General features: G+C 37.2%; 1 long non-coding RNA gene across 3 annotated transcripts; it reads left to right on the forward strand.

Moving 5' to 3' along the window:
* Positions 1 to 1,443: 1,443 nt before the first annotated feature.
* LOC136203502 (uncharacterized) lies at positions 1,444 to 5,567 on the forward strand. Of its 3 annotated transcripts, none has more exons than XR_010674881.1 (5): positions 1,444 to 1,735; positions 2,527 to 2,701; positions 4,153 to 4,305; positions 4,848 to 5,056; positions 5,341 to 5,567. It is a non-coding gene; the product is annotated as an uncharacterized lncRNA (long non-coding RNA). The 3 variants fall into 3 exon arrangements; XR_010674883.1 differs by having other exon boundaries at positions 4,161 to 4,305; XR_010674882.1 differs by having other exon boundaries at positions 1,445 to 1,735; positions 4,180 to 4,305.
* Positions 5,568 to 10,785: the final 5,218 nt, after the last annotated feature.

Here is a 10,785-nt window from a genome sequence, read left to right on the forward strand (position 1 = left end):
CAAGAGGGGAATATCACAGTTATAGAGGCTGGCACTGAAGTTAACAACACTATCACACAGCCATTGGAGGAATTCGTAGCTAATGATGTGCTTCGTTCGGACTCCCCAGGGAACCAGAACATTACCTCGCCATGTAGCGCGTCGTCCTCTCTAGGTGGGGATAAACGAGAGACTTTGTCATGGGCTGAGCAAGCGGACATTGAAGATGAATCTTAGCACACGACATAGGAAGACTAAATCTGATAATACAAAATCTGGGATTCCATCGACTCGGTCAAAAAGAGTCAGCAAACCACCCGCCCGCTTCTTATGAAGGTGCTGTTTTGGAATTGTCGTGGTATCCATAACCTGGAGACCCAACGCTTTCTTTTTAACTTATGTCAACAGCATAAGCCATTTTCTGTGCCTGGCGGAACCTATGGTGGACCGGGCTGTTATTTATGACTCCTTGTGGGGCAGACTTGGCATGACCTTTGTGACGGCTAATCAGCGTGACAGAGAAACTCTTTGACTTTTTCAGTCAACTCATACTACCTCTTCAGTTTTGGTTACTCATGAGCAATTTGTGTTAATTAGCTGTAATAATAACAACACTTCCCATCTCCTATGTTTTGTTTATGCGAGTGTTTGGGCGAACAGAAGGATCGCTTTATTTGAAGAGATTTCGAGTCTAAGAAGCGTGTATCATGGTGATTGGCTCACCATTGGGGATTTTAATGCCATCACTGGCGCCCATGAAAAAACCGGGCGTCCTCCGGCAGCGAGACCGTGCAGAGAGTTTCGAGCTTTCCTTGAGAAAGACACTACAACAAATCATCACTTGCGCCACGAATCATGCCACGAGAATTCAAAATTCGTGGCATATTTTCATTTAGCCACGGGAAAAAAAATCCCATGTAAAAACTTTAGGTCACTTGATATATTTATGCCACGTGTAATTGTTTTTCGTGGCAAAAGTATACTTATGCCACGAATTTCGCCACGATACATTTTTTTCATGGCTAAATCTATTTATGCCACGGGAAAATTTACATGTAGCATTAAATTACTTATGCCACTGGTAATTTATTATTTATGCCACATATATTTTAAGGTCCTTATATTTATCTTAATCAATTCTTTAGTCCCTCTATATTTTTTTGCATAATAAAATAATTCATTAATTATATAAATAAAAACTTATTTTGTTAGTTTTTAAATATAATTAATATTTTCTTTCAAATTTATATGTGGTTGGCAAGTGCAATTTAATACTAAATAAAAAAGACCCACTATATTGAATAAAAAAGACTTGATTTTTAATGAATTTTTTTTTAAAAGATAAATGGATTTTTTATTTTGATGGTTGGAGGATAATCCTCCAACTATTAAAATGCTCTTAGTAATAAAATTCATGGATTAATAATAATAAAATATTATTTTTTATAAGGGACGCGGGAATTACACATTATTCTCCCTCCCATTTTTTCATTACCAAATTTCCTCTCAAATTAGGGTGTCTGTATATATCCCTCTCTATCTCTCTATCTCTCGATCTTTACCTCATCCATCTCTCTCCATTCCCACCCTCTCTCTTAGTTCAATTTATTCATCACTTTAGTTGTTCGATTCTTGATTGAAAAAACGCCGTCTCATCCCCGATTGAACCACTCGGTAGTTAGCTGTTAAAATTCTGACTCTTTCTTTTATTTGTTGGACGGCCGTAGTGTAAGCACTGGATTTTTCTTCAATTGAGGTGAGTTAACTCTTAACTTTGAACATATTTAAAGATTTTGAATGGATTTGTTTTTAATCTGATATTTTATACAAGACGAGGTTTTGCTTGGGATTAGGGATTTTGAATGGGTTTAGGGAAATCCCCAATATCCGTATGCTTTCTACTACTGCCCGGTAATTCTAAATGAGTTATGGACTTTGACTTATCCTACTAATCTGTATGCTTTCTGATTCCTTTGATCATTTCATTCTTTCTTGCATTACTACTTCTTCCTTTCTAGATACAAATTATGGACAAATTGCCAAGATGGGTTAGTTTAGAGAATTTCAAAGGCTTAGCTTGTAACTATATACTTCTATTTCATTATATATTATATCGAATTCTATTCTATTTGTATATTGGTTTTGTAAATATCCTAAATCTTAGGGAAACAATGCTTGATCCTACTGTTTTATTTGCTCTCTTGTTTGGAAGTGAATTCTTTAAGGTTACATAAGATATTTATTTCATTTGGAATGATGAATTCATACCAAGCAATAAGTTTATAACGCTCATCCATAGGCAACATGCATATATCTGTTTAATTCCCCCAAAAAGCAAGGTCATTTGTTCTTTTGCTCTCAGCAATAAGCTATATATTCTAATTCATCTGCTCCCCAGCATTTTTGTCTCTGACTTAGATTTGTGCTCAGAGTCATTTTTATTATTTCAATTTTGTTGAATTATGTGTTTCTACCAAGTTATGTTCTGACTGAGGTTCTAGTTGTGCTAATAGTTATTGAGATGCCAACCAATTGTTTTTTCTTCAGCCGGTGAAGAAGACATGGGGGTTGATGAGAAAGCATGTACAAGATTACACATTTATATTGGGTTTTAGGGACTCTTGTTTTCTCTTTAAGGCTTACCAAGTTACCAAGTACTGTAATGATCTTGACCTTTGGTCTTACATTGTCAAAGCTTGTGATTCTTCTTCTACGATTTCAGGTAATTTCTCTTTCATGTTTGTGCATATTAGCTATGAATTTTTTTACTAACGTGTGAAGATTCTGAATGCAATGTATATTATTTGTTACATTTTCTCCAATGTAGTTTCACTCGTGCTTGTTATGAGATATCTCGGTATTATGTGTATCTACCATTTTGAAATAGGGATAAATACCCCTAATATTGTCAACCAAGAGCAATGTTATCCCTAACTTAAAAAATGGTATAATTAAGGACCTAACCTTACCAAATTGGTCTAATTTTAGACATTAGTAACAGCTTCACTAACACTGTTAAAAGTTATGTTTCTCAAATATACATATGGCTGCATTCTTGTTTTTCTGCTCTTTCTCTTGGCTCACAAAAATACCAGTAGTGGAAGGAGGATTTTTCATTCAAGACTTGTTCATTTGGACCACTTTTTTCATCATATTTTAGAAATCAAACTGATACTTTAATGATATTAGAGAAAGAGAATCCCAGGAGCCTAACTTCATCAAAACCTATTCTATCATCTGAAATTATTTGAAACTAAAGAGAAACCTGAAAATGCTAAAAACCCATTTGCTATTTAAATATATTTCATATCTGTTTCTAGAATATAGCTCCTTGCAAGCCTTGCAAATTCTTGGTATGTTTCTGCACATTTGAATCAATGGAGTGTTTTGCAATTTGTGCTTGCTAGGTTGGAAAGTGGAAAAATCGAGAAGAAAGGTTTTTACTTTTTGGTTTTTGCTTTTTAAGTTTCTTGACATTAGTTGGTTTCAATGATTTTCAATACAATAAGATAATGATAGATTTTAATGTGATTGGATTTTTAACAGAGTTCAGGAAATCTGTTAGGGATGTTTAAAACTACACCAAGTTATCAATGTTGGGCCTTTAATTGTACAATTTTTTTTACGTTATGAGTAATATTGCTCTTAGTTAACAATGTTAGGAGTATTTTTGTACCTTATCTCTTTTGAAATTTGAATGAGGCAATTCAAGCAACTAGTTTTGAATATTATACAGATTTGATGTTGTTATTTTTTGTGACTTAGTTCTCTAAGTGTGTAATTATCCAATTTAGATGGTATTGCTCATATTTGTTGAGGCATCATTTTTTTTCTTATTATAGGCATTAATTTTCCTGTCAGGGAAAATGACCATGGGAAATATTGGTGGTGAATTAATTAGTACTTAAGTTATTTCTTATTTGGTGAATTAAAAATTATATTTGACTTACTTGTTGTGGTTTTATTAGCTATTTTGTTGTTTGTATGCTACAAATAATGAGTTCATTCAATGTTATTTTGGATATTAGCTTTAAAAGCTTACTTTTGGGTGGTTATATGTGATTTCTTTTTCTTGCATTGAACTTTTCTACTTCTTTGAGACATTTATGATCACCTTTTTACTTATGTTTTCCAATGTCGATTTTTTGGAACTTAAAGTCAGTATTTCTGAAGTGTTACAGATTGCAATTTCTATATCAGGATTTGGAGTTCGTAAGCAATTGGCTTGAAATGGAATTGTGCTGATTTTAGCAGGTAGAGAAATTTTCACAGATTAGCAAACGAGAACTTCGTAACAATGCCTTTGAAGTTGGTGGCTATAAACTGGTATGGAACTTTGCATTTGATTGTTCTTTTCATGCTTTCTATGATATTTTGTCTATAGTTGCTCTTATTGTTCTCAAATACAATCCTTTATCTTTTTAAAATTTATGATAGTTGTAGGGGCACAGATGAGCTTGTTCACTTTGACAGACGCATAGTGAGATTTACATTCTTATTATATATAGAACAAATTTTAGTTTTAGCTTATGAATATATGCCTCTGCGAATGTCTTTTATTGTGTGGTTTAGTCATTGTTAAGTATGAATTGATTTTGAATGGTTAAAATTTTATTTTCTAAATTATTTGTAATTGATACTTTATCAATCTATTGGTTATTGATCATATGATTTTATTTTCTAAATTATTTTTAATTGACAATTTGTCAATAACATTGTCAAAATTGTGTTTAAGGTCAATTTTAGCCTGTGCTATAGCTCTGAATCAATATTAGCGTATAGTAATGAGGCAAGAAAGCTTACTTCACACTTAGTCAAAGCTTAGTTCAGTAGCTTACTGAACAAATACTCACCTTGTTGACTTGCAGGCTTTATTCGTTACTGTTGACTTAATTTGTTACTTCGTAACTAGCTTTCTTGCTTGAATTCGTTACTGTTGACTTACTTCGTTCCTCTCCGCTTTGCTCGAGTTACTGCGTTCCTAAGCAAGTAATAGGGACCAAGTAATTACCTAGGGTTCAACAGCTCGGGAGAAAGGGGGTTTCGGTAAAAGATAAGGCTGAGAAGTAAACTATTTGTAAGTAGCCCTTTGTCAATGTGCCCATTTATTTTTATGTTTCCAATATCTAGAAAATACCTTTTCTTTTGTAATTTTACTTTTTTCTAAGCAGTGCTTCTCTGCCTACATTGTAATTTTTTTTTCATAATAGGTAGTGCTTCTCTGCTTATAATAATCATGTTGGCTATTCAGCATGGATCGTAATACAATTGCCTATGAAATTTGAGTACCAATTTGATACACTAACACATTATTTTTAGTCATATCATTACAAAATAAACTGTTTTTTCTCTCTTTGACAGACTATTGTTTGGGATCTGCAGAAATCAACAAGGAGGTAAGGAGGTAGTGGATTAGGGGTACATTGTAACTTTGAAAAGCTGATTATATTGGACTCAGACGAATTTTTCTACTCTTACTGTGTGCATTGTACTAACCGAGAATAAAATATTTGTGTTGTATACTTTTACTTTAGACTTAGAGTTTTTTTAACATTTTGTTTTTTATTTGGAAGATTTTTTTTAGAGTTTCCATGTTGAATGATAAAATGATTTGTATTCATTTAATAATTATTTATTTTTCATAAAAAATAATTAAAATCTTAGACATTGTTTATTTTTTTATTCTTTTGGCCCAATTGATTTAATTTAGCCTCCTTCGATCCAAAAGTTAAAAAATAAATAAATTATAAATTCATTAAAAACAAATTTCTAAAATTTGATCAAGTTTGCCACGATCATACTCGTGGTTAAGTAAAGTTTCTAGTCACAATTGTTCTCTTTTTGCCACAATTATGCTCGTGGCTAAGTAAGATTTCTAGTGAAATGTGTTGTGTTTTTGCCATGGTTATGTTCGTGGCTAAGTAGGATTAGTTGTCACGGGCATAATGTCTTGCCACAAATTTATCCATGGCAAAGGTATATTATTAGCCACAGAATTTTCCGTGGCATAAAAACCAACTTATGCCACAACCATTATTTTTCCGTGGCAACAATCTAGCCACACTCACTTGCGCCACGGGCGTAACTATCTTGAATTCCCGTGGCTAAATAGCATAGCCACGAAAATATTACACTTGGGCCACGATTTTAACCGTGGCGCAAGTGATGATTTGTTGTAGTGAGATAATTGGATAGATGTTCCTAGTACTGGTCCGGTTTTCACCTGGTGTAATGGCAGACAAGGGACGGCCAGGGTGAACAGTAGGCTTGACAGAGCGATTATCTCAGAATCCATGGGGGAAAACTGGAATTGCAATTGTGTGGTTTTACCCAGACTGCACTTTGATCATCACCCGCTTTTATTCTCTAACAAGCAAGGTACGTGGGTTTTTTCTCGTTTCTGATTCCAGAAAATGTGGACTCTCCATGATAGTTTCTTGCAGCTTGTAAAGGATTACTGGGATGGTCAGCATCCTCCTATGGCCCCAATGTATTTTGTCTATCACAAATTACGGGGCCTGAGACCGGTTCTTCGACATTGGAATAAATTTGTCTTTGGTAATCTGGATAATAATATTGCAAACAGTGAAGCTAATCTCAATCAAATTCAGGTTCAGTCCTCAACTGAACATTCAAGTGAGCTGCAGGCTCAGGAATCTCAGGCTCAAGCCACTTTAGATCAGTTCCTGTTACAAAAAGAGGTTTATCTCAAAGAAAAAAGCCAAACCCGTTGGCTAGAGGTAGGGGACAGGAATACCACCTTCTTCCACCGGGCTGCTACTATCCGGAAGGTATCAAGCGGTATTTCGGCGATGGAAATTAATGGGGCCCTCACTTCGGATATTGAGGTAATCTCCTCTCATATAACAGAGCATTTTGAGAATATTTTTGCCAACCCTGTAGGTCCTATGGATCTCTCGGATATCTCCACGCTTATTCCATCGATTATTACAAACGAGGAGAATGCGGAGCTGCTCCGTCGTCCGGATAACATAGAAATTCAGAAAACGGTGATGCACATGGACTCTTCGAGCGCCCTAGGACCAGACGGATTCACTGGTCAGTTTTTTCAATCTTGTTGGGATATCATTGGCTCTGATATTTGTAACATGGTGACTTGGTTTTTTGATACTGGAATGATTACTACGGGGCTAAACTCTAATATTATGGCTTTGATCCCGAAAGTTGATGGTGCAACCCGTATTGATCAGTACAGGCCCATTGTAATGAGCAACTTCTGTTATAAGCTGATTGCTAAAATTCTAGCGGACCGTTTGGCCTCGATTGCTAGCAGTATTGTCTCGAGGAATCAATTTGGGTTTGTGAAAGGTCGGAACATCCATCATTTTATTGCCCTGGCTTCCGAGGGGATTAACAGTCTAAATAAAAAAATGCTTTGGAGGGAATATGGCTCTCAAAATTGACATTAAAAAGGCATTCGATACTTTGGACTGGAATTTCTTACTGCAGGTTCTGGATTCGTTTGGTTTCTCATTAAGGTTCAGGGACTTTCTTCTTAACATTTTCTCCTCAGCCAGACTCTCCATTTTGACTCCGCAGGGGCTCCATGGGTACTTTGCCTACTCTCGAGGGGTTCGGCAGGGGGATCCCATTTCTCCAATCTTATTTGGTATTGCTGAGGACTACCTGAGCCATCTTTTGTCTAAAGCGGCGTCAGATGGCTCTCTCTCTCTCATGAACTACTCCCGTTCAGAGAGGTTCCCTTCTCATTTGCTTTACGCTGATGATGTGATTATTTTCTGTAAGGCTACAATTGGAAATGCCGAAGCTTTAAAATCAATCTTTGATCAGTATGGGAGGATCTCTAGGCAAGTCGTAAATTGGCATAAATCGGAATCCTATTTTGGGAACTCCATTACGGCAGCTAGAAGAGCGCGTCTTATCGATATTATGGGTATCAGAATTGGTCATCTGCCTTTTAATTACATCGGGGTTCCTTTATTTGAAGGCGCACCAAGACGCCGGTTCCTAGAAGGGGTCTGTGATAGAATTTCAGCTAAATTTGCCCATTGGAAAGGCTCCTCACTTTCAATGGCAGGGAGACTTACTTTGGTAGATTCGGTCATAACTGGTGCTCTTACACACTCTTTCTCAGTGTAGAAGTGGCCTCAGCACCTTTTAAAACGGCTGAATATTCATATGAGGAATTTCATATGGACCGGTAATGTGTTTGACAGGAAATTGGTGACAGTCCCGTGGAAAAAGTGCCTACGTCCGCTGTACTGCGGGGGTCTTAGCTTGAAGGATCTGTCTACTTTCAATGTGGCCTTGACAGGCAAACTGGCTTGGGATCTGAATACAGGGGTTTCCCTTTGGTTTTGTTTGCTTAGATCACGGTTTCCGGATGTTGCAGGCTGCCCCAGGCTCCATTTAACGGGTTCTTCGATATGGCATTCTATCCACACGGCTTACTTGGCTTTGCGGAACAATTGCACCTGGTTTATTGGAACCTCTTCTCGTCTTAATTTCTGGACATCGGAATGGATCAGGCCCACAATTGCTGATCGCCTGGGTTTGAATGCTTCGGAAACACGAAGGCTAACTGACATTGTGGATGAGTTTACGGACGATGCCGCCTGGGCGAACCTCCCTACGCTTCCCAACTCTATTACACAGGATATTCACGCTATTCGTCGGATGAGCTCGGACAGTGACTTATGCGTTTGGAGGCCAGCGGACAAAGGTATTTTTTCTACCAAATTATTCTACAGATGGCTGAACATGGAGATCTCGCATAATCGGTGTTTTAAATTTATCTGGAGGAAATTCATTCCACCGGCTCATTCCTTTGCTTGTTGGAGGGCGTACTGGGATGCTCTACTTACGCATTTGAATCTCAGTAAACGCGGGATTGCAGTGGTGTCGCATTGCTGTTTGTGTCATTCGGATGTCGAGTCTTCAGAACATTTACTGATGAATTGCAGCTTCGCAAAAGCCATTTGGGCTGGTATCTCTTCGTTGTTTGGTAGAAGATTTGTGGATAATGACTCCCTTCGGGATAGACTTCTTTGGGCAGCTTCTCAAAAGTTTAGTTCTCAAATTCGTATCCTTTGGAATAGTGCCTTCGTTCACGCAATTTGGGTGATTTGGTTCATTCGGAACGATTGCATATTTAATGACAAGCCTCCAGATATTCACAGAGCATTATTTTTGTTATGGAAAAACATCCGTAGAGCTGACAATTTTTTGTTGGGGAGCATCTGGAACTCTACTGCTGAAGTTGGAATTTTGCAAGCCTTGAATCTCGCCCCTAGACGCTCCCGAGCCCCTCGTATCATTCCTGTTCGCTGGCTCACGCCTCCGTTGGGCTGGATCAAAGCAAACACCGATGCATCAGTCTTGAACGGGTCTGCCGGTTGCGGGGGTATTTTCCATGATCATTTGGGCAGCTGCGTTGGCGCCTTTGCTTTCTCCTTCCCGGATCTGCTGGTGCACTTGGCAGAACTGCAGGCAGCTTTGTTTGCTGTCAAAAAGGCTCACGCAAGTGGTTGGCACGATGTTTGGCTGGAATCTGATTCGATTTATGTGGTCTCAGTTTTTCGAAACAATGATATTCTGGTCCCTTGGAAGCTTAGAGAGGCATGGCTAGACTGCAAGAATTTGATGCATGAGATGCGAGTTGTGATTTCACATTTATTCCGAGAGGGCAACCAAATTGCAGACGCAATCGCTAACTACGCCCGATCCTGCTCCGAGGAGGTGTGGTGGAATTCTATTCCGACCTTTTGTAATAGCTTGTTAGCTGCAGACCTTTCAGGCAGAGCCTCTTTTCATTTTGCCTAACATTTGTTACTATTCTTTATTTTTTCATTTATTTATTTGAGTTCCTGGTTTCGGTTCCTCAGGGGTGCCAACATAGTTGGGATGTCTGAGCCCGTTCCAGCCCTCCGATTTTTAATAAAAAAAAATGACATATATATATATATATATATATAGATATTTCTAAGTGGTTGAAATAACTTTTATAGATATTTCTAAGTGGTTGAAATAACTTTCCAATAATTTTAGTGAACATAGTTTTATCATAATAGACTAAAGGCTCACTACCAAACTTATTAATTAAGTTAGGTGTTGAGTTCAAATAAAAACAGTACGCCATATCGTAGCTTATTGAATGCTTCATAGAAACTAGACCTAATACATAAATAATCTCTTGAATTTGTCTAAATTTTGCAACTGTCCCCTCCAACTTTCAATTATAACAACTTACCCTTCAAACTTGTCCAATTGTAAAACATAGCCCCTCAAATTTGTCCAATTGTAAAACAGAACCCCAAATTGCTGACACGGACTGCAATTGAAGAAACACGTGAAATACAAAAGCTGCAAACGCTCGTGGAATGTCATAATCAGATCTTTGGATCCAAAAAAATCAGTATTTAAGTAACAAAATCCTCAATTCTTCAACTTATTCTTCAACTTTTTCTTCTTCTTTTTGTCATTCCTATTCGTTTTTTAGTGATTTCTTGATTCAAAGTTTTGGGATATTATGGGGTGAAAATGTGTTTATGTGGAGAAATAGCTCCATTGAAGATTTCATGGCGTGATACGAATTCGGAGAAACGTGTTTACGGTTGCTTCAAGTACGGGGTAAAAAAAATCACAATTTGGGGTTATGTTTTACAATTGGACAAGTTTGAGGGGTTATAATTTACAATTGGACAAGTTTGAGGGGTAAGTTGTTACAATTGAAAGTTGAGGGGGCAGTTGCAACATTTAGACAAGTTCAGGGGGTTATTTGTGTATTAGGCCTAGAAACTATTGGAAGACCCCTGACCTTCCTAA

This window comes from Euphorbia lathyris, chromosome 8 (assembly GCF_963576675.1).
Source record: "Euphorbia lathyris chromosome 8, ddEupLath1.1, whole genome shotgun sequence".
Taxonomy (NCBI): Eukaryota; Viridiplantae; Streptophyta; class Magnoliopsida; order Malpighiales; family Euphorbiaceae; genus Euphorbia; species Euphorbia lathyris.